The 21,530-nt window shown below is 39.1% G+C and overlaps 1 protein-coding gene across 2 annotated transcripts in view; it reads left to right on the top strand.

Moving 5' to 3' along the window:
* Window positions 1–21,530, top strand: part of PCED1B (PC-esterase domain containing 1B) — a 143,599-nt gene that overhangs the window by 93,038 nt on the left and 29,031 nt on the right. Inside the window, exon 1 of one of the 2 annotated variants that reach the window (XM_057557579.1) lies at window positions 11,137–11,185. The exons of the other annotated variant lie outside the window; for it this stretch is intronic. The gene's annotated coding sequence lies outside the window, so the exon portion shown is untranslated. Of the gene's footprint in view, window positions 1–11,136; window positions 11,186–21,530 lie in introns of those variants that run through there. 2 annotated transcript variants of the gene reach the window in all.

The following is a 21,530-nucleotide window of genomic DNA, read 5'->3' as shown; positions in this document are numbered from 1 at the left end:
TCACCTCCCATCTTTCCAGTACCAAACATACTGTTTTCATTCATTCATCAATCCGTTTGATAAATATCAACTGAATGCCTACTATGTGCCAAGTGTTCTTCTAGAGGCTGCGGGCATAACAGAGAACAAAACAGACAAAAATCTCTTCTTCCATGGAGATTACATTTTAATACAATGTTATATGTATAAGGAATAGGAGGTTGGGTTGACTTAACTGATACATGGACATATACCCTTGTAGTTGATTTTTGATTAATCACTGAGGTCAGCTAGCTTTATGTTATTTGATGTTTTCTCAGGAAGTTCATATTTCTAATCTATTTAAATCATGGTTTCAGGGAGTTGAGTTCCGGCTAGTGAAGGTATTTTCCACTGTATTCTCTTGATTGAGTACAATGACATAGAAAAACCATATATAGTAGAAAGAACGTTGAATCTCTAAATTCTTTTAAACCTAGAACTTTTTTAACCTCCTCAGCTTAATTTATCCCTTCTCCTGAAAAAAAAAAAAAAAAAAAGGAAAACAACTCAACTTTTTGTCAGTGCTAAACAGAAGACAGACCATCATTACCAATCATTCCAACCCTTCTGCGATCTTAGTCCTGTCACAAGAAACATCCTGTAATTTCCCCCCTTCACAATCAGAACTGAATCCAAGAAGATCCGTGCAGAACTGGATGCTAATAATAGTCCACTCCCACTGACAACAGAAAGGCTTCACAAACCTTTTCAGAGAACAGTTTGATGTAATTTTGAAGTCACAAATGGTTCTGTTTCTCTACGCAGGCATTTTTCAGAGCACTGAGCTCAGTTAGAAATCCTAAAACTAAAGAGAGCCAGTGAAACTTGAAGCTCGTTCAGAAAAGAGCAGCTGAAATGACTGAAAGCTTGGGAGAGCCTCCTAGTGAGGAACCTGTTAGAGGAAACGAATTTATTTCTATGACTTAGCTGAGTAAGAAAGAGAGGGCTTGGAATTCAAAGGTGCATGGTAGTGAGTCACTACAACAATAGATCTAAGTGCTTGTTAAGAGAGCTATAGCTACAGTAATACTACCTTGAGTGCTTTATACATATTATCTTTTTTAAGCCTTTCAGTAGCTCAGGAGGCAGATGTTACTGCTATTATTCCCATTGCACAGTTGAGGAAAACTGAGGCTTAAGTAACTTGCACACAGCCACACAGCTAGTAATGGAAGAGCTGGAAATTGAACACAAGCTGCCTCCAGAGCCCCAGCTCTTCATCAGTACACCACACTGCCTTATGAGCAGAAACATTCAGTTGTCTGAAAGGATGTGAAAAAAACGAGGCCATGTAAACAAATGAGATTTTGATACTTATCACCCCAGAGACTGTAAATGGAAATGGAATGTCTTATTGGGATGGAGGGAGTTCAGGTCTGCCTGAAAACCAAATGCTAAGTTAAAATGGCTTTGAGGTCTCTTTCTTTCTCGTCATGATTGAAAAGATGGTTTTTACTCATTATACCATTTGAAAAACAGTTGACATAAAGAAAATTAACATTCTGATTAAATAACATATCTGATATATTGGGAGTGTTAATTACCCAATTAGAGAGGAGAGTGAACTTTTTCCCAATTAAGGAAATGTGGAATACTTGTAACCGCTGTACTCTAAAATTATAATAGGTAAGTGTTCATGTCTTGGTGATTCCGTATCTGTAAAAAGGTGGGCAGAATATACCTATAAAAACTTCTCTGGTTTGTCTGGGGGTGGAATTCCTAAATATATTTTGCTTTAATGCCTCATAGAAAAGCCCCTCAAGGAAATCGACATTAAACCTTTCAAGAAATCTAAGATGACAATGTGCTCGTGTTTCCTAAAATATGCTCTGTGGAACACTAATTATAGGTGATGCACTCAAAAATGGATTCCATGATCAAAGTAAAGATTCACTGGCACAGATTAAATGTTCACAGTATCATATTAAAGGCTCTGAGCAGTTTAGCAATAAAGACACCAATTTAACTTGGTTTAAGCAACATTCCCCAAATGTATTGCCTACAGAACCATTTAAATTTTTTCAACACCTATACACCTCCCATTGAACCAGTGTTTAACTGAACATACTACAGTAGATTGTTTAAAACTCACACTCTTGTGATTTTCACTACTTGAAATTACATGGTACTTTTGTTACTTGCATTTTCCACTTAGTCATCTTAGAATGTACATCCCGTGAGGACAGGGATTCGTTTGTCTACAGATCCCTCACTGGTAAATATTCTTATGTTACAGTAACTTTTGCTTCCCTAGGCATCCTGATGACTGTGGAATCTCTGATAATGACTCCTAGGAAAATGAGGACCCCAGAGCCCACTCCATGCTGTGGCAGGCAGTCAAGATATTGTGTGACTAGAACAGATGTGGTTTCTGCTGAGGCAGAGCTAATATTTTCATGAGGGAAATGGACTGTCAGATAACTCAACAAGCAATGAGAGAGAGTATTTTACATTGTAAAATTTTAACTTACTAAATTAGGTCCATCTCAATCTCATGTATGTTTTAGTCGGTATGACTTGTCCCTTGCATGCTTACCCCCTGGACACCTGCAAGAGGCAGGTATGGGGCAGTGTTGTGCTGGAAAACAACCAACTGGGGGAGAAGGGATTGGATTTATAGCATCTGCAGATTTCCATGATGTGAATACTCCCACCATGTCAGATTTCAAGTTACCAAGGTGATGTCAAGCCACTTCCTGGAAATTTAACCATCTACTCTCATGAACTGGTGCCCGAAGCTCTAGCATATCACTAATTCTAGGTTTTAAGGCAAATTCAGCAGCTTTTTTCTCATCATAGACTTTTGGATTTCACAAGCTAAAAGAAAAAATTTTTGAAGATTAGAGAAAAACTAACTTTCCAAAATTTTTCCTCTGTCCTTCATTCATTCTTTCCTTCCTTCCTCCCTTCCTTCTCCAAGTAAGGATGCTAAAAAATAAATGACCTTCTACAATCACCATCATTTCATAAAAGATAGCATATTTTAATAACAAAAAAGTGAGAATGACATAACTTCAGAATTTTAAAATATCCTTTAAATTTAATGAATCTTGCTCTATGAAAATTTTACTACCTTACTTATTTTTCTAATTCTGTTGTGAACTAGGGAGATTTTGGTGCATCCATTAGGATTTTTTTACTACAAGTGACAGAAAACCTGGCAGTGACTTAATAGCTCAGGGCCATTTTCTGACAAATCAAGCGGTCTAGAAGTAAATGGTTGCTGGCAGTAGTTCAACTGTGCTGTGATGCTATTAGACACCTACTGTTTCCTTAGCTCTCCTTTCCACCATCTTCAAATTGTAGACTCTTTTCATGTCTCTAACCTCATAGTCATCAGACGGCTGTTGTACTTCCAAGACGGTAAAGTGAAAAGGGCAAAAGGCCTTATGGTTTGAATTGTGTCCTCCAAAAAGTGTGATGAAGTCCTAAAACCAGGTATTTGTGGATATGACCATATTTGGAAATAGGGCCTTTGCCGATGTAATTAATTAAGAGAGGCCATACTGAATTAGGGCGATCCCAATCCAGTAACTGGTGACCTTGTAAGAAGAGAAAACAGAGACAGACTCAGAGAGGAAATGCAAAGAATACATGGAAAGAAGATGCCCACGTGAAGACGGCAGCAGAGGAAGCTACAAACCAAGGAGCAGCAACCATCAGAGACGAGAAAAAAACAAGGAAGAATTCTTCCTTAGAGCCTTGTTTTCAGACTGATCACCTCCAGAACGGTGCGGGAATACGTACATGTTGTTTTAAGCTGCCCAGTTTCTGGCATTTTGTTGTAGTAGCTCTAGGAAACTTATCACAAACATCATCACAAAACCTTATCTTAGGTGGTCTCCAGATTTCCTTTTACATTCCATTGGCCAGATGTGGGTCAGATGTCTAAACTTAGAACAATCAATGGCCAAGGAGAAGGGGATTTCCATGACTGGTTTGGACCTAGTTCATCCTTGGGCCTGGGGTAGGGACAATTCTCCCTGCGACCAAGGGATCTCTACCCACCATCTAGACACACTGGAAGAAGGGGAAATGGCCTAGGGGAGGCAATGGGCAGCAAATGTGAAGATGGACTGTTTTGTTGCTCTGCAGCTGGCATGTTAGCAGTGCTGCCTTAATTAATGGGGCACATTCACATTCTACAGAAGCCCTCAGAAATTTAGGTAAAGGAGGGGGGAGTCAAGATGGTGGAGTAGGAAGACCCTGAACTCACATCCTCCCAAGAGCAAACCAAAATTACAACCTCTTACAGAGCAACTGTCTATGAGAACAACTTGAAGACTAGCAGAAAAGATTTTCCACAGCTAAACATATAAAGAAGAAGCCACAACAAGATGAGTAGGAGGGGCAGAGACATGATCTAGTCAGGACCCATGCCCCCAGGTCATTGGCCCACAAATAGGAGGAAAATCATGATTGTAGAAGTTCTCCCCAAGGACCAAGGAACCCAAGTGCCACATTGGGCAACTCAGCCCAGGAATCCGGCACTGGGAAGATAAGCCCCCAGAAAGTCGGGCTTTGAAAACAAACTGAGCTTACTTTGGAAGAACTACAGGGCTATAGGAAACTTCACTCTTAGATAGTGTATGCAAAATCTTACATGCTCTGAGTCCCAGCACAGAGGTAGTAGTTTGAAAGGCACCTGGATCAGACCTGGCTGATCTTGGCGAGCATCTTGGAGAGGCAGGCAGCAGCTGGGCCTTCTCCTGGAGACTGAGACTCTGGCAGCAGCCATTTTTGACCTCTTGTTCTTCCGTGCTGACACCAGTGCTGGCAAGGACCATTTTGGAATCCTCCCGCTAGCCTACTAGCGCTAAGGACTTGCCCTGCTCACCAGCAGGCCTGCAGCAGCCACACGCTGTCAAGCCACACAGTAAGCCACCTAGGGAACCAGCCCATCCACTAGCAAACCCACAGTAGCTGTGTGTAGCCAGGCCACACAGCCAGGGAGGCCAGCAATCAGCACCGCCACAACAGAAGGGCACACGCAGCCCTCAAAGGGGATACCCATGGAGCATCTAGCTCCATTGGACAAGGGGAGTGCGCTGCTGGGCCCAATAGGACCTGTCCTACATAAGGCCCCTTCTTCAAGATCAAGGGATGAAACGGACCTACCTAATACACAGAAATAAAATAAGAGACTAGGCAAAATGGGGAGACAGAGGAATACGTTTCAAACAAAGGAATAAGACAAAACCTCAGAAAAAGAACTAGGTGAGATGGAGACAAGAAATCTACCCAATATATTAAGGGTAATGATCATAAAGATGCTCACCATTTTCAGGAGAAGAATGGATGAACACAGTAAAAACTTCAAAGAAGAGTTAGAAAATATAAAAAAGAACAAATCAGAGCTGAAGAATATAATAACTAAAACAAAACAAAAAAACTAGAGGGAATCAAAGTAGATTAGATTATACAGAAGAATGGATCAGTGATCTGGAAGACGGAGTAGTGGAAATCAACCAAGATGAAAAGAAATAAAAGAAATTTTAGGACTTCCCTGGTGGCGCAGTGGTTCAGAATCTGCCTGCCAATGCAGGGGACAAAGGTTTGAGCCCTGGTCCGGGAAAATCCCACATGCCGCAGAGCAACTAAGCCCGTGTGCCACAACTACTGAAGCCTGTGCGCCTAGAGCCCATGCTCTGCAACAAGGAAAGCCACTGCAATGAGAAGCCCACACACTGCAACGAAGAGTAGCTCCTGCTCGCCACAACTAGAGAAAGCCTGCACACAGCAACGAAGACCCAACACAGCCAAAAATAAATAAGTAATTTTTTAAAAAAATAAATAAAAGAAATTTTTAAAATAAGGGTACTTGAAGGGACCTCTGGGACAACATCAGGCATACTAACATTTGCATTATGGGGGTCCCAGAAGGAGAAGAGAAACATAGAAGGGCAGAGAATTTATTTGAAGAAATAATAGCTGAAAACTTCCCTAATCTGGGGAAAGAAACAGACAATGAGGTCCAGGAAGCAAGAGTCCCAAACAAGATGAGCCCAAAGAGGGCCACACCAAGACACTTTGTAATTAAAATGTCATATTAAATATAAGAGAGACTTTTAAAAGCAGCAAGAGAAAGCAACAAGTTTCAAACAAGGGAACTCCTGTAAGACCATTGGCTGGCTTTTCAGCAGAAACATTGTAGGTCAGAAGGGAGTGGCACAATGCATTCAAAGTGATGAAAGGAAAGAGCCTAAACCAATAATACTCTACCCAGCAAGGTTATCCTTCAGAATTGAAGAGAGGTAAAGAGTTTTATCAACAAGCAAAAGCTAAAAGAGTTCAGCACCACTAAACCAGCCTTATAAGAAGTGTTAAAGGAACTTCTCTAGGCACAAAAGAAAAGGACACAATTAGAAGTAAGAAAATTATGAAAGGAAAAACCTCATTGGTAAAGGCAAACATATAGTAAAGATAGTGGATCAATGACTTATAAAGCTAATAGGAAGGTTAAAAGACAAAAGTAGTAAAATCATCGATATCTACAATAAGTTAAGGGATAGAGAAAAATAAAAAGATGTAAAATATGATGTCAGAAACAAGGCATGGTGGGAAGGACTAAAAATGTAGAGCTGTTAGAATGTGTTCAACTTAAGAGATCATCAATTTAAAGTAGATTATCTATTTATCATCTATCTATCTATCATCTATCTATATATCTATCATCTATCTATCTATCTATCTATCTATCATCTATCTATCTATCTATCTATCTATCTATCTATCTATCTAGGTTCTTATACATGAACCTCATGGTAACCACAAATCAAAAACCTACAAAGATAAACAAAACAATAAAGAGAACAGAATCCAAATGTAACACTAAAGATAGTTATCAAATCATAAGGAAAGGGAACTAGAAAAGAATAAATGAACAAAGAAGATTACAAAAACAGCCAAAAACCAATTAATAAAATGGCAATAAGTACATATCTATCAATAATTACTTTAAATGTAACTGGAGTAAATGCTCCAATCAAAAGACATAGAATGGCTAAAAAAATTAGAAAAAATGAGACCCATATATATGCTGCCTGTAAGAGACTCACTTCAGATCTGAAGACACACAGACAGAAAGTGAGGAGATGCAGAAAGATATTCCATGTAAATAAAAATGAAAAGAAACCTGGGGTAGCAATACTTATATCAGACAGAATAGACTTTAAAACAAAGACTGTAACCAGAGAGAAAGAAGGGTATTACATAATGACAAAGGGATCAATCCAACAAGAACACATAACACTTGAAAAAAGATATGCACCCATATCTGAAAAGGAGTTAATATCCGGAATATAGAAAGAACTCATACAACTCAACAACAAATAAACAAGAAATATAATTTTTAAATGGGCAGAGGATAGACATTTTTCCAAAGAAGGCATATAGATGGACAACAGGTACATGAAAAGATAGTCAACATTACTAATCATGAGGGAAATGCAAATCAAAATCACAATGAGGTATCACCTCACACCTGTCAGAATGGCTATCATCAAAAAGACAGCAAATAACAAGTATTGGTGAAGATGTGGAGAAAAGGGAACTTTCACTGTTGGTGGGATTGTAAGTTGGTGCAGCCACTATGGAAAATAGTATGGAGATTCCTCAAAAAATTAAAAATACAACTATCCTATGATCTAGCATTTTCACTTCTGCACATTCTCTAAAGGAAACAAAACCCTAATTCAAAAAGATACGTGCACCCCTATGTTCATTGCAGCATTATTTACAATTGCCAAGATATGGAAGCAACCTAAGTGTCCGTGAATAGGTGAATGGATAAAGAAGATGTGACACACACACACACACACACACACAATGGAATCTTAGCTATAAAAAAAGAATAAAATTTTGCCATTTACAACAACATGGATGAATGTAGAGGGTATTATGGTAAGTGAAATAACTCAGAGAAAGACAAACACCATGTGATCTTACTTATATGTGGAATCTAGAAAACAAAACAAAATGAAAACAGACTCATAAGAAAACAGAGGGGAGGTGGTTTTGCCAGAGGGGAGGTTGAGGATGGGGAGCTAAATAGGTGAAAGGAATTAAGAGGTACAAACTTTTAGTTGTAAAATAAATGTCATGGGGATATATCGTACAGCATAGAGAATGTCATCAATGGTACTATAATAGCTTTTTGTGGGGACAGATGTTTACTAGACTTACTGTGGTGATCATCTCATAATGTATTTAAATGTCAAATCACTATGTCGTACCCTGAAACTAACATAATATTGTATATCAACTGTATTTCAATAAGAAAGGAAGGGAAGATGGAAGGAAGAAAAATTTAGGGAAGGGATCCAGTTATATGGTTCCAGGTAAGAAGTTAGAAAAGTGAGGGGCAGTGTTCACAGGGAGAGACCATGGAAGCTCATGGAAAACCAAGAGAGGGATGGAAATTTTAAAGAAAATCGAGTGTCAGGAAACTGGAAATCTCAGGGAGAAAAGGCAGGTGAAATGATCTGGTACTAATGAAAATCCCCTATCCCTACTCCAAGGGAATTATTAAGCCAGTTTCAAAAAGAGAGAGAATAAAGGAGAAACAGAGAAACAGAGATGTCATTTTAACTGTAGGCAGTATCGTATAGTGAAACAAGTTTTTCATCTTCATTCAGTGACAGGTTTAAACAGTTAAACCCAGCACTAAACAGTAAAATGTTTAAAAATCCATGTTTTAAAATCTATTTTTTCACAGTTAAGACAGAGACTAAAGATGCTCAGGAATTCAGCTCTGAGAACCAGAGGCAATAGGGAAGTCGCTGTCTGAGCATTCCGTCTCCCAGGCAACCCCCAACTCTACATGTTCTGGAACTGCTCTTAAACATTAAGTAGGCTTCATTGAAGGCATATCTGGGAACTATAGACCATCATATGGAGGCCAAGTCTTGTAAAGACTGTGGCTTTATGGGTTACACTGTCACTGGCCCCGTCGGCCACCTCTTCTACCTGGACCTATCCTTTATCCTACCTGCTGGACCTATCCTTTATCCCACCTGCTCCAAGGATAGGATTTTGATTGGTCAACTGGATCTACCTGCATCTTCCTGACTAACCCAAACTCTCTGACCCACGGCTGCTTTATTTATTCCCACAGTTTGCTCTGCCTTGGAGCACCTCCTCGGCCTCTGTGTCCCCTCTCTTCCCCAGACATACATGTCATAGCACCAGAGTATTTTGTGGCATTTATTAAATTAAATGTCTGTCTTTCCTTACTAAATAAGGACTTTGGAAGCAGTAGCCATGCCTTAGTGATCTTTGTGTTCCCAGCATCTAACACAGTGGGGGATCTATTAAATGTTGGATGAATAAATAAATTTTCAAAGGCTAATCCCAAGGGAAACAGATCATGTTATAAATTCCTCAGCTGGAACCCATAGGAATCAGTGATGTTCCATGCAAAAGCCTTATAGGGACAGGAATCCAGAGTGTTGACCTCAGGTCTTCTTGGTCTATTAAAAAGTGTGGGACATACTGTGAGCCTAAAGACAAATATCCTTTGAACTAATCTGATTTATTTCTATGAAATTCTTTGCTTAGGTGTTGTGAGCTCTGTTTCTAATGTGCAAATTCTGCTTTCCTTAGAAATTGAAAGGGGCTTGAGACATTTCTTAGGTAGTTTCAAGACCAAACCGCTTGTGAGAGTTAAGGACTTCCTTTTCTGACTGTGTACTAGAAAAGTTAGCAGTTAGAGGTGAGCGTGGCAGAGCCTTGCCGATATGAACATAATATGGAAACTCATCATCCAAATTGAAACGTAAAACATAAGCAGTAGCGATCCAGTTCCACTGAGGTGCTGGAATGGGCTGAGGAGGAAGGGATTTTGGATGAAAGTGAAAAGAAGTGCAGAGGACCATTGGAAACATACTCATTTTATATTTTCTCTCTAAAAATAGACTTGCTGCTGGTAAAATGGACTTTTTCTAGCCCTGGTTATACAATTGCTGGATTTAGATGCCAGATTCATGTTGCTTCTTATTGCAAAATGCCTCTATGTTGCATTTTGCCTCGTTTTCATTTCTGCCATTTATTAGGTCACTGAACTTTCTCTCCGTGTTTACTCACAATATCAGAAAGACATGGGGGGAGACTCAACTTATCTTGGGACCTCACTCTGCTGTTCTTTTACATTTCTTCTAATAGTTTGATCATTTTTATCTTCTCTTCTTTCTTCCACTTTATTGCTCACATCATTGGTTTCCTACCCAAGTCTGGAAGTGACCTTAAGAGGCTACCTAAGCAGAAGAGCATGCACTGTGTCTTCAGACTTTCAGATATGGGCTGCCACTACTCCATGGGGTGCCTTTGTGTGAGGTGGGAAAAGGCATCCCTTCATCTGGGCTGACGCAGCCCACACTCGGGTGCACGGCTTAGTGAGCACAGGACAGACTGATTTCAGGGCCAACTCTATTATTCACTCGTGTGACATGAACAACCAGCCCTACCGGAAGGTACAGCCCTGTTCAGAAAAGAAGAGTCCACAGTCTTGCTTAAATAAAGCATTATAGCGACCATTATTTTCATGATGAAAATATTCTTCTTTAAAGTCCTCTTAAGGGATGAATAACCTTGGACACACATTTATTTCTTCAATTTTCAGTAGTTTACAGGTCCTTAAACACGACTCAAGGTTACATCATGGCTTTCTGAGGCCAGTAGCATCAAATCCAAACACCACGATCTAATTTGCTACGCCATCTCTTCTTTTTAGTGCTACGTCATCATCCCACATTTTGTCTTCATTTCAGCAAACAATTAATGAGCATGGACAATGCGTCAAACTCTTGAATCTCATCTTTTGTTCCTCTCCAGCGTGGCATTTTCACTTCAACTAGCCCTATGACAAAATAGGCATCCTTGAAATCTCCAGACAGAAGGCTCCTGAGCTGTTTGGCAAGCCCTGGGCGTAACTTTCTGCTGCTTCAGACCTGGAATCCACAGAAGAGAACTCATGGGTCAGTTCCTCCAGCCCTGCCTGGCATTTCTCTTGGTCACTCTCACCCTCCTCCCCACAAACCCACACGCCCGCTTCAATACAATGTGCTCAGAATCCTGCTTGAAGTGCAGAAGCACCGTACTTGAAGTGCACTCATTCAACGTCATTTGAGGGGATCTCTAGGTACAAACTCCACACAGAAAAACAATGGTAAGTCTTTATTCACACAGTAGTGTGTTATTTAGAAAACCCTTTCATATGCATTAGTTCTCTACACAGACTTGCCAATATTTGTCATCTGGTCTTTGCCCCAACGTGGAGGTTCTCAGCCTTTGTTGCACTTTAGAATCACCTGGGAGCTTTCATAAAGTGTGGAGACCTGGGCTCCCTGCCCCGGAAACGGAAACAGAATCTCTGAGGGTGGGAGCTGGGTGCAGGTTCCTTTGTTTGTTTGTTTAGTACCAGGTGATCTTTTTTTTTCCTATTTCTTTTAAAATTAATTAATTAATTAATTTATTTCTGGCTGTGTTGGGTCTTCGTTTCTGTGCGAGGGCTTTCTCTAGTTGCAGCGAGTGGGGGCCACTCTTCATCGCGGTGCACGTGCCTTTCACTGTCGTGGCCTCTCTTGTTGTGGAGCACAGGCTCCAGACGCGCAGGCTCAGTAATTGTGGCTCACGGGCCCAGTTGCTCCGCGGCATGTGGGATCTTCCCAGACCAGGGCTCGAACCCATGTCCCCTGCACTGGCAGGCAGATTCTCAACCACTGCGCCACCAGGGAAGCCCAGTACCAGGTGATCTTAATGAAAATCACTGCCTGCCTTTCTCTTTGCCAGTCTTTACCATTTTTAGAGCTCAGAATTATCCAGATACTATACAGAACACCCAGCATAGCACTGGTCAAAGAGATGATTCTTTTCTCTCCATACATCCTCATTAGCTCCCGCCCAATACACCAATTGACTTTGTCTCCTCTGTGTGAACATATCCAACCTACCCCATATGACCATGGAATATCTATACATTATCATAGAATTATTGTTTTCTCTTTGCATGTAGATTGGTTTATTTAAACAAAATGGCAACTGTCTCAAAGATGGAGGCTATCTTTTCTATTCTTTGTCTCCTTCCATAGTGCTAGCAAAGAGCTTCTGAACCACAATAGACAGTAAACGGATGTTGATTACAAGTAGAACCTATCCCTTTTGCTTTCATTTTCCTTTGATATGAAAATCAAATAGGCTTCAGAGAACGGGGTTAGAGCGTTGAAATAAGAGAAATATGTAACCTGGAAAAAAAACAAAAGCAAAACCAAGATGTCCAGTAAGAAAAAGTAAACTTATATGTACTGCAGATTTAGTACCTGTCAGAGTGGTTAATCCTTTTACATATGAGCTCATTCAAATGTTAAATGATTTCATTCAGAACTTCATTTGGGAAAAGTTGCTAAGTTTCCATGTTACACAAAAAGATCCAACACTCTCTCTAGAATCTCCAGTAGGAAAAGTAGGATGGATGAGTCCAGAGCTCTACTTTTATTTTGAGCATAAAATTGTTGCCTGGATCTTAGTCTAGTCTCTGCTATTAACTAGCTGTGACCTTGATATGTCATTGAGTTCATCAGAGCTCTTTAGTCCCAGAGTTCTCCATAGTAATAATGTTAATCAAAATAGCCAACGTTGATGGAGTATGTACCAGGCACTGTACTGGGCATTCTTCAGGGATTACTTCACTTAACCCTCACAATCACTCCTTGGGATGGTTACTATTATTATCCCTAACTGAGGAAACAGAGACTCTCGGAGATTAATTTGTCCAAGGTCACAGGGGAGATGCATTTTAGTGGAAACATATTCATTCAAGCCTGGCTCAAATACCCATTCCCCTCTCCCCACATCTGTAAGCAGAGCACCTGATTCTGGGCTCCTCGAACACTTCAGGGAGGCTGATATTTTTGCGCTTATCACTTGCCTCTTTGTAGTGTGTTGATTGTTTTTGCATGTCTCTCCCATACTGGACTTTGAATTCAGGGTTTAGCAATTAATAGACTATCAATGTATGTATCAAGTTAGTGATATGAACTCTCATTTAGCTCTCACAACAACTTTGTAAGTAGAATTTTTCTTGTTTTTACAGATAAAGGCTGAGAGAGGTTAAGCAATTGGCTCAAGTTCACACAGAGCATAAAAACTGGAGTCAGGTTTTGACTCCAGACATCAGACTGTGCCTACTCTGTGTTGGCACCCCTGTCCACTCAGTTGTCCGAGCCAATCCAGAAACCAGTGTTAAGTTAACTCAACAAGGAGACCATTAAGACGGGTGGCGCCGGGCTTCCCCGGTGGCGCAGTGGTTAAGAATCCACCTGCCAATGCAGGGGACACGGTTCAAGCCCTGTTCTGGGAAGATTCCACATGCCGCAGAGCAGCTAAGCCCGTGTGCCACAGCTACTGAGCCTGCGCTCTAGGGCCTGCAAGCCACAGCTACTGAGCCTGCGTGCCACAACTACTGAAGCCTGCGCGCCTAGAGCCCGTGCTCCGCAACAAGAGAAGCCACTGCAATGAGAAGCCCGTGCACCGCAACAAAGAGTAGCCCCTGCTCACCACAACTAGAGAAAGCCCGTGCACAACAACGAAGACCCAACACAGCCAAAAATAATAAATAAATAAAATAAATAAATTTATTTAAAAAAAAAAAAAGACAGGTGGCACTAATGCCGTGGCAGCCTACGTAAGCAACCCAAATCGAAATGCAAACCTAAGGACAACCAATCACAGACAGCCAACGAGGCTTTCAGCTATAGCCAACCAATAATTCCTTGCTTTGCTTCCACCTTCTTTCTATAAAGTCTCTCCCAGAGTTCCTGTTGGTGGAGGGCTCCTAACAACTTCTGATCTGGCGCTGCTCCATTCCAATTGGTTTTTGCTCAAAGAAACTAAAAAGTTTTAATATGCCTCAGTTTATCTTCTAACACCAAGGAAGCATTCTGTACAATACTTCTCAGCTCGTGATTCTCTCCCATCCCCCACTCCCCTCCAGTCGCTGTTCAGTCCATCACCTCGTCCCCGTCCCCTCCATCACCACCGCCTTCACTCACCTGGATTACTGCAATGGTTAGTGTAAAAGATTTGGAATTTTGGCTGACCTCCAAAACAAAAAGGTTAAAAATTATCGGTGACTTTCATAAATTGCAAGCATTTCTTATTATGTCCCTTAGAGACAAAGACATACTTCCGCACACTCAGCCCTGTGTAGCTTAAATCATGGCTCACTGGGAAGTTAGAATTGTGTTTTCACCTTGTGACATAAATTTCGGTATGAGGATCAACACACTTCTCCAATCCTGTAAATCATATGAAGCAGCTGGATAGTTTCCAAGATTCTAACCTCGTTTGCTGATTGCATTTACGAGTTTATTTCAGAGTCTGCCATTTGGGACCCAATTGTGATAATTGCACTTGTTTTCCTGAGTTGTTGTTTTTAACCCATTTCATTGCTCTTTCTCTCTGGGGCTGGGGCCTTGCCTTGCTCTTACCTTCACTAAGCTGCATTTCTGGTTTCCTGCCTTCCTACCTTGGGATTGAATATCATATGCTCCTGATATGCTATTGCTATGCTCTGTCACCTGTAGGGACACTTGGTCGTGTTGTGTTAAGACCTCCATGCAGTACTGGCTGCCCGCCCTTTGCTGCCAGCGTCCTTCAGAAAACTTCCTCTCATGCCCCTGAAACAGATCTGTCTCCCAACTGCCTGCCTCGTCTCGGGGTGGCCCTCTTTACAAGCACTGGAACTAGTTTAGACCCATAAATGTCCCTTTGATATCTACTTATTGCAAACACAAGAGAAACTTCTTCAGAGCAAAGGAAGTCAGTCATTTTTGGCAGTCGGCTCAGACTGTTTCAACAATAAAGCTTCTCCAAATATTAAGGTCTCCTGCTCGTCTGGGAACAAAGTACTCTAGCTAATATTGTCAGATGACCTGCCAAAAAGAAAGGTCACTCTGGTAGGAGTTCCACATGCTATTTAAAGATCAGACGGTCCTTGGATGGGAAAGCAGCAGATATATGGCCAGGGTTTTAATGAGTCAGAGAAAGGTACAATGTGGCAAAATTTGATAGTAAACGAAATTGTTCTCTTGAAAAATAACAGTATCCGTTTATTCTGTTTTATAATTACATTTAAAGTTATTGTCTTCATTGGAGTATTGTGAATTATTTGTTAGCATTATGTATTTAACTTGTTAAGTGAAGATGTGTTCTTGAATGAGAGGAAAACAAACCTGTTTTAATCTTTGTGTAATAGTTTTAGGAATATTTCTAAAAGTTGGAGCTATGTCTCAAGGGAGAAAATGGAGATCATGAGAAAATGAAACAATCTCTCTCCATATTTATTATGTTTACCCTCAACTCCATCTAATAATTGATGCTTGTAAGGCTATTCCTTTTTTGCTCTACCAATCCTTCTTCTCCCTCTGATTGTTCTAAATTTGTTTAGAAATAACGACTCCCCAAAACTAGAGTTGTCTGTTCCACTTTCTCCATTTTCCACTTCCTCACCTTTCGTTGACTAGTTTTGTGTAGTTAAGCATTCATTTTTCACTTTATTATGTCCATGCAAATAGCATTCACAACTTAATGTTGTGTGCACTATAATCATGTGGTTTCTCTTTACCATTTGCTTTTTCCCTACAGTTAATAATTGCCTTTTCTTAAAAATTGCTTAGCTTTCCTTGTCTCCTAATTTCTCCCACATCTTCCAATATTCTATCAGTCCGGTTTTCCATAAGATCAAAGTACATAATGCATCAATTCCAATTCCAAAATAAATGAATTATTTTAAATTTGCAAGGGCTATGACATATAGCTCTATGTTATAAAATTTGAAAATCTTGACATTTTAAAAGTAGAGTGTTTATGAGTGTCCTTTTAAAAAAATATGTAGACCATTAAAAAATATTGATAAATCATACCATCTTCAAGTGGCAGCACTTCTCTGGGAGGCAGTAAAGCTTAGGGGCTGAGTGTCTGGTATTAGAGTGCCGAGCTTCAAATCCTGGCTCTGTGCTCACCTGCAACTAGAGACTCACCGTCTTGTGCCTCAGTTTCCTCATCCTTAAGATGGAGATAATAATACCTACCACAAGGATTCTTGGAGGTTTAACCTAGATAACATATACTTATCTATACACTATAGATAACTATGTTATATATATTATATATAATTATATATCTATATATCTATACTCTATAAAGTATATAAAGTATTATATACTTTATATAATGCCCGATGCACAGTAAACACTTAATGAATGTTAGGTATTATTTAGCACAATAGCGAAGGAAGAAACAATATTTAAAATACTGAAAGACTTTATCTAAAGCTTATGTATGAAAAATATGAACACAAAATTAAGAGGAAAGTAATAAGCTGGAATAAAAACATTTGCAGCATGTGTGACAGAGCAAAAGGTAAACACTTCATATATCATAAGCCTTAGATAAAATAGAAAAACAGGCAAAGTACATAAATTCTGTGGTTTATAAAAGAAATAAAACTGGCTATATGGGGACTTCCCAGCGGTCCAGCGGTGAAGACTCTGTGCTTCCGCTGCAGGGGGCATGGGTTCAATCCCTGGTCTGGACTCCAAGATCCCTCATGCTGTATGGTGCAGAAAAAAAAAAAAAGGCTATATGAAAACATATCTGCTATTTATAATAAAAGTTGCACATTAAAATATAATGTATACCAAAAAAAGAGGGAAGACAAATTGCTAATATCAGAAATGAAAGAAGGGTTATTACTATTGATCCCACAGATATTAAAAGAGTAATAAAGGAGTGTTATCAACAACTCTATGCCCACAAATATGATAACTTGGATGAAATGGACCATTTCTTTGAAAGACACAATCTACAAAAACTCATACCTAGGAGAAATAGACAATCTGAAAAGCCTATATCTATTATGGAAATTGAATTAGTAATTAATAATATTCCAAAACAGAAAGTACCAGGCCCAGATGGATTCACTGGTGAATTCTACCATACATTTAAGGAAGAAATGATACCAATTCTCTACAATCTCTTCCAGAAATAGAAGCTGAGGGAATACTTCCTAACTCATTCTATGAGTCCAGCATTACCCTAACAGCAAAACCAAACAAAAACATTAAAGAAAGGAAAACAAGCCAATGTCTCTCATAAACATAGATGTGAAAATTATCAACAAAATATTAGCAAATCAAATCCAACAATGTATAAAAAGAATTATACACCATGATGAAGTAGGATTTACTCCAGGTACATGAGGCTGATTCAACATTTGAGAATCAATTAATGTAATTCATCACATCAACAGGCTGAAAGTGATCATATGATTATATGCATAAATGTAGAAAAAGCATTTGAAAAAATCCAATACCCATTCATAATTCAAACAAACAAAAGAAACCTTAGCAGACTAGGAACAGAGGGTAACTTCCTCAACCTGATAAAGAATGTCTACAGAATACCTACATCTAACTTCATACTTAATAGAAACTAGATGCTTTCTCCCTAAGATTAGGAGCAAAGCAATGATGTCCCCTCTCACCTCTCCTTTCCAACACTGCACTGGAAGTCCTAACTAATGAAATAAGATTAAAAGAAGAAGTAAAAGGTATACAGTTTGGGAAGAAAGAAATAAAACTGTCTTTGCTCACAAATAACATGACTGTTTGTGTAGAAAATCCCAAAGGAAGAACAAAAAACCTCCTGAAACTGATACATGATTGTAGACAGGTTGTAAGATACAGATGAATGATACCAAAGTAATTGCTTTCTGATATACCAGCAACGAACAATTGGAATTTGAAATTTAAAACACAACACCATCTACATTAACACCATTTACAAAAGAAAGAAAAAGAAATACTTAAGGAAAAATCTCCAGAAATATATATAAGATCTAGCTGATGAAAATTACAAAATTCCGATGAAAGAAATAAAAGAAGATCTAAATCAATAGAGATGTATTCCATGGATAACGAGTCAATATTGTCAAGATATCAGTTCTTTCCAATTGGATCTATAGATTTAACTCAATTCTAGTAAAAATACCAGCAAGTTATTTTGTGGCTATTGACAAATTGATTCTAAAGTTTACACGGAGGGCCTTCCCTGGTGGCGCAGTGGTTAAGAATCCACCTGCCAATGCAGGGCACATGGTTCGATCTCTGGTCTGGGAAGATCCCACATGCCGTGGAGCAACTAAGCCGGTGTGTAACAAATACTGAGCCTGCTCTCTAGAGCCTGCGAGCCACGACTACTGAGCCCATGCACCACAACCACTGAAGCCCGTGCACCTAGACCCCGTGCTCCATAACAAGAGAAGCCACCACAGTGAGAAGCCCGCGCACCGCAACGAAGAGTAGCCTTCGCTCACTGCAACTAGAGGAAGCCCGCACGCAGCAACAAAGACCCAACGCAGCCAAAAATAAGTAAAATAAATTTTTTAAAAAAGAAGTTTTTATGGAGAAGCAAATGACCCAGAATAGCCAACACAATACTGAAGAAGAAGAACAAATTTGGAGCACTGCCACTATCTGACTTTAATTCTTACTCTAAAGCTATAGTGATGTGGAATTAGCAAAAGAATAGACAAATATATCAATGGCACAAAATAAATAGCTCAGAAAGAGACCTACACAAATTTAATCAACTCATCTTTGACAAAGGAGCAAAGGCAATTCAGTGGAGAAAGGATAATCTTTTCAACAAATGGCGCTGGAAAAACTGGACATCCACAGGCAAAAAGAAAAGGAAAGGGCTTCCCTGGTGGTGCAGTGGTTGAGAATCTGCCTGCCAATGCAGGGGACATGGGTTCGAGCCCTGGTCTGGGAAGATCCCACATGCCACGGAGCAACTGGGACCGTGAGCCACAACTACTGAGCCTGCGCATCTGGAGCCTGTGCTCCGCAACAAGAGAGGCCGCGATAGTGAGGGGTCCGCGCGCTGAGATGAAGAGTGGCCCTTGCTCGCCACAACTAGAGAAAGCCCTCGCACAGAAGCGAAGACCCAACACAGCCAAAAATAAATAAATTAATTAATTTTAAAAAAAAAGAAAAGGAAAGAAGGAATTGACACAGACCTTACACCTTTCACAAAAATTAACTCAAAATGGATCACAGACCTAAATGTAGAATGCAAAACTAAAATTCTAAGAAGATATAAAAGGAGAAAATCTAGGTGATCTTGTGTTTGGCAATGAGTTTTTAGATTCAACATCAAAAGTGCAATCCATGAAAGAAAAATTAAGTGGAACTTCATTAAAATTAAAAACTTCTGCTCTACAAAAGACACTGTTAAATGAATGAAAAGACAAGCCATAGACTAGGAGAAAATATTTACAAAACACGTATCTGATTAAGAACTTATATCTAAAATGTACAAAGAATTCTCAAAACTCAACAATAAGAAAACAAACAACCTAACTTTAAAAATGGGCAAAAGATCTAACACCTTAACAAAGAAGCTATAGATGGCAAATAAGTATATGAAAAGATGCTCAACACCATACGTCATTAGGGAATGACAGACTAAAACAAAAAGGAGACGCCTATTAGAATGGCCAAAATCCAAAACAATGACAATACCAAATGCTGGAGAGGATGTGGAGCTACAGGAACTTTCATTCATTGCTGGTGGGAATGCAAAATGGTCCAGCCATTTCAGAAGACTGTTTCTTACAAAGCTAAACTTAGACTTATTGTACAATCCATTAATTGTACTCCTTGGTATTTACCCAAATGAGTTGAAAATTATGGCCACAGGAAACCCTGCATTTCAATGTTTATAACAGCTCTATCATACTTTCCTGAACTTGGAAACAACCAACGTGTCCTTTAATAGGTGAATGGATAAACAAACTGTGGTACATTTATAAAATGGAATAGTATTCAGTGATAATATAAAATGAGTTATCAAGCCATGAAAAGACATGGATGAACCTTAAATGCATATTGCTAAATGGAAGAAGCCAACTAGAAAAGGCTATATACTGAATGATTACAGCTATATGGCATTCTGGAAAAGGCAAATTATAGAAATAATAAAAACAGTAGCGGTTGCTAAGGCTTCTGGGGGAGGGGAAGATGAGTAGGTACAGTACAGAGAATTTATAGGACAGTGAAACTATTCTGTATGATACTGTAATGGTAGATACATGCTATGGTGAAACATGATAATACATGACACCATGAAACATGATGTATGCAAACAAACACTTGTCCAAATTCATAGAATATACAACACAGAGTGAACCCTAATGTAAAGTAAGGACTTTAGTTAAAATAATATATCAATATTGGTTCATCAGTTGTAGCAAATGTACCACACTAATGCAAAATTTAATAATAGGGGAATCTTTGGGGGTGGGAGGAACGTGTGTGAGAACTCTATACTTAATAGTCTATTAATATATATTTTATATATCATTGTATATAATGATATAACATGTTTCACCCATGACATTTCAAAATTGTTTTTGTATTGCAATATCCACTGTTAGTGAGGATGAAATCTATTCTCCACTCAAGGCCTGAGTTATCCACTTTTTAAATTACATATGTATTTATACATATAGTGTAGGTGTGTGTGCGTGTGTGTATACCTTCTTTAAAACCTCTGTTTTTTTCTCAGTGTTCTCTATAAAAAAAAAATTCATATTCGCTCCTATCCTTATAGAACCTAGAGCAGTACCTAGTCCATAGTAGATTTCCAGTAAATATTTGCTAAATCAATGTTGAATGATATGTTTAATGTAGATGACTAACTATCAATGCACTAAAATGTGCTGTCATCTAGTTCATATGTACTTCTCCATCTTATTTCTAATGTTATAATGATAGGCATTGCCAAATGCCTTGCTGATATCTGGATACAATGTGCCTATAGCTTTCCCCTGCTGTGTCAGACCACTAATTCTAATCCATCTCAATTTGGCTTATTAGAGAGTGTGTGGAAAAAATAATAAAGACAGTTAAACAGTAAAGGGCCCATGAGACGTGGATTAAAAGCCACAGTTGTTCATTTAAATTCTATTTCCCCAGTGTTCTTAAAAACAAAGTAGAGATTTGTTTGAAGTTATTTGGAAGGCTTTTTGAAGTCTTAGACAGTATGGTTATTCATACTGCCCTAACAGTATTTTATTACCATTATTATTCCTTAACAAAAAAAGCAGACATTTTTAAGTTCATCTTTGAGTAAAACTGAGCCTCTACCTGAAAACAGGCCACTGAGCTGTGCCCAACTGTGAAGAAATATTAAAATCCATTTAGATCAACTACAATATCAGCATATTGGTGTTACAAATATCCAATTATCTATATTTAAGCACCACAGATAAAATAAAAATAATGCCTAGAAGATTCTTATGTGGCAGTCAGGCTTTGAGAACTTGACTTCAATGAACTACAAAGACAAAGAAATGAGAATTCATTAAGAACTCTGTACTTCACAGAAGGGTTAAAATTTGCCATGACAGGGAGTTGCTACCCAATAGCACCATCTCACCTTCCATTCTT

This window comes from Balaenoptera acutorostrata, chromosome 11 (assembly GCF_949987535.1).
Source record: "Balaenoptera acutorostrata chromosome 11, mBalAcu1.1, whole genome shotgun sequence".
Taxonomy (NCBI): domain Eukaryota; kingdom Metazoa; phylum Chordata; class Mammalia; order Artiodactyla; family Balaenopteridae; genus Balaenoptera; species Balaenoptera acutorostrata.
Note: the sequence above shows the minus strand (reverse complement) of the source record. Positions and strands in the feature narration are given on the sequence as shown.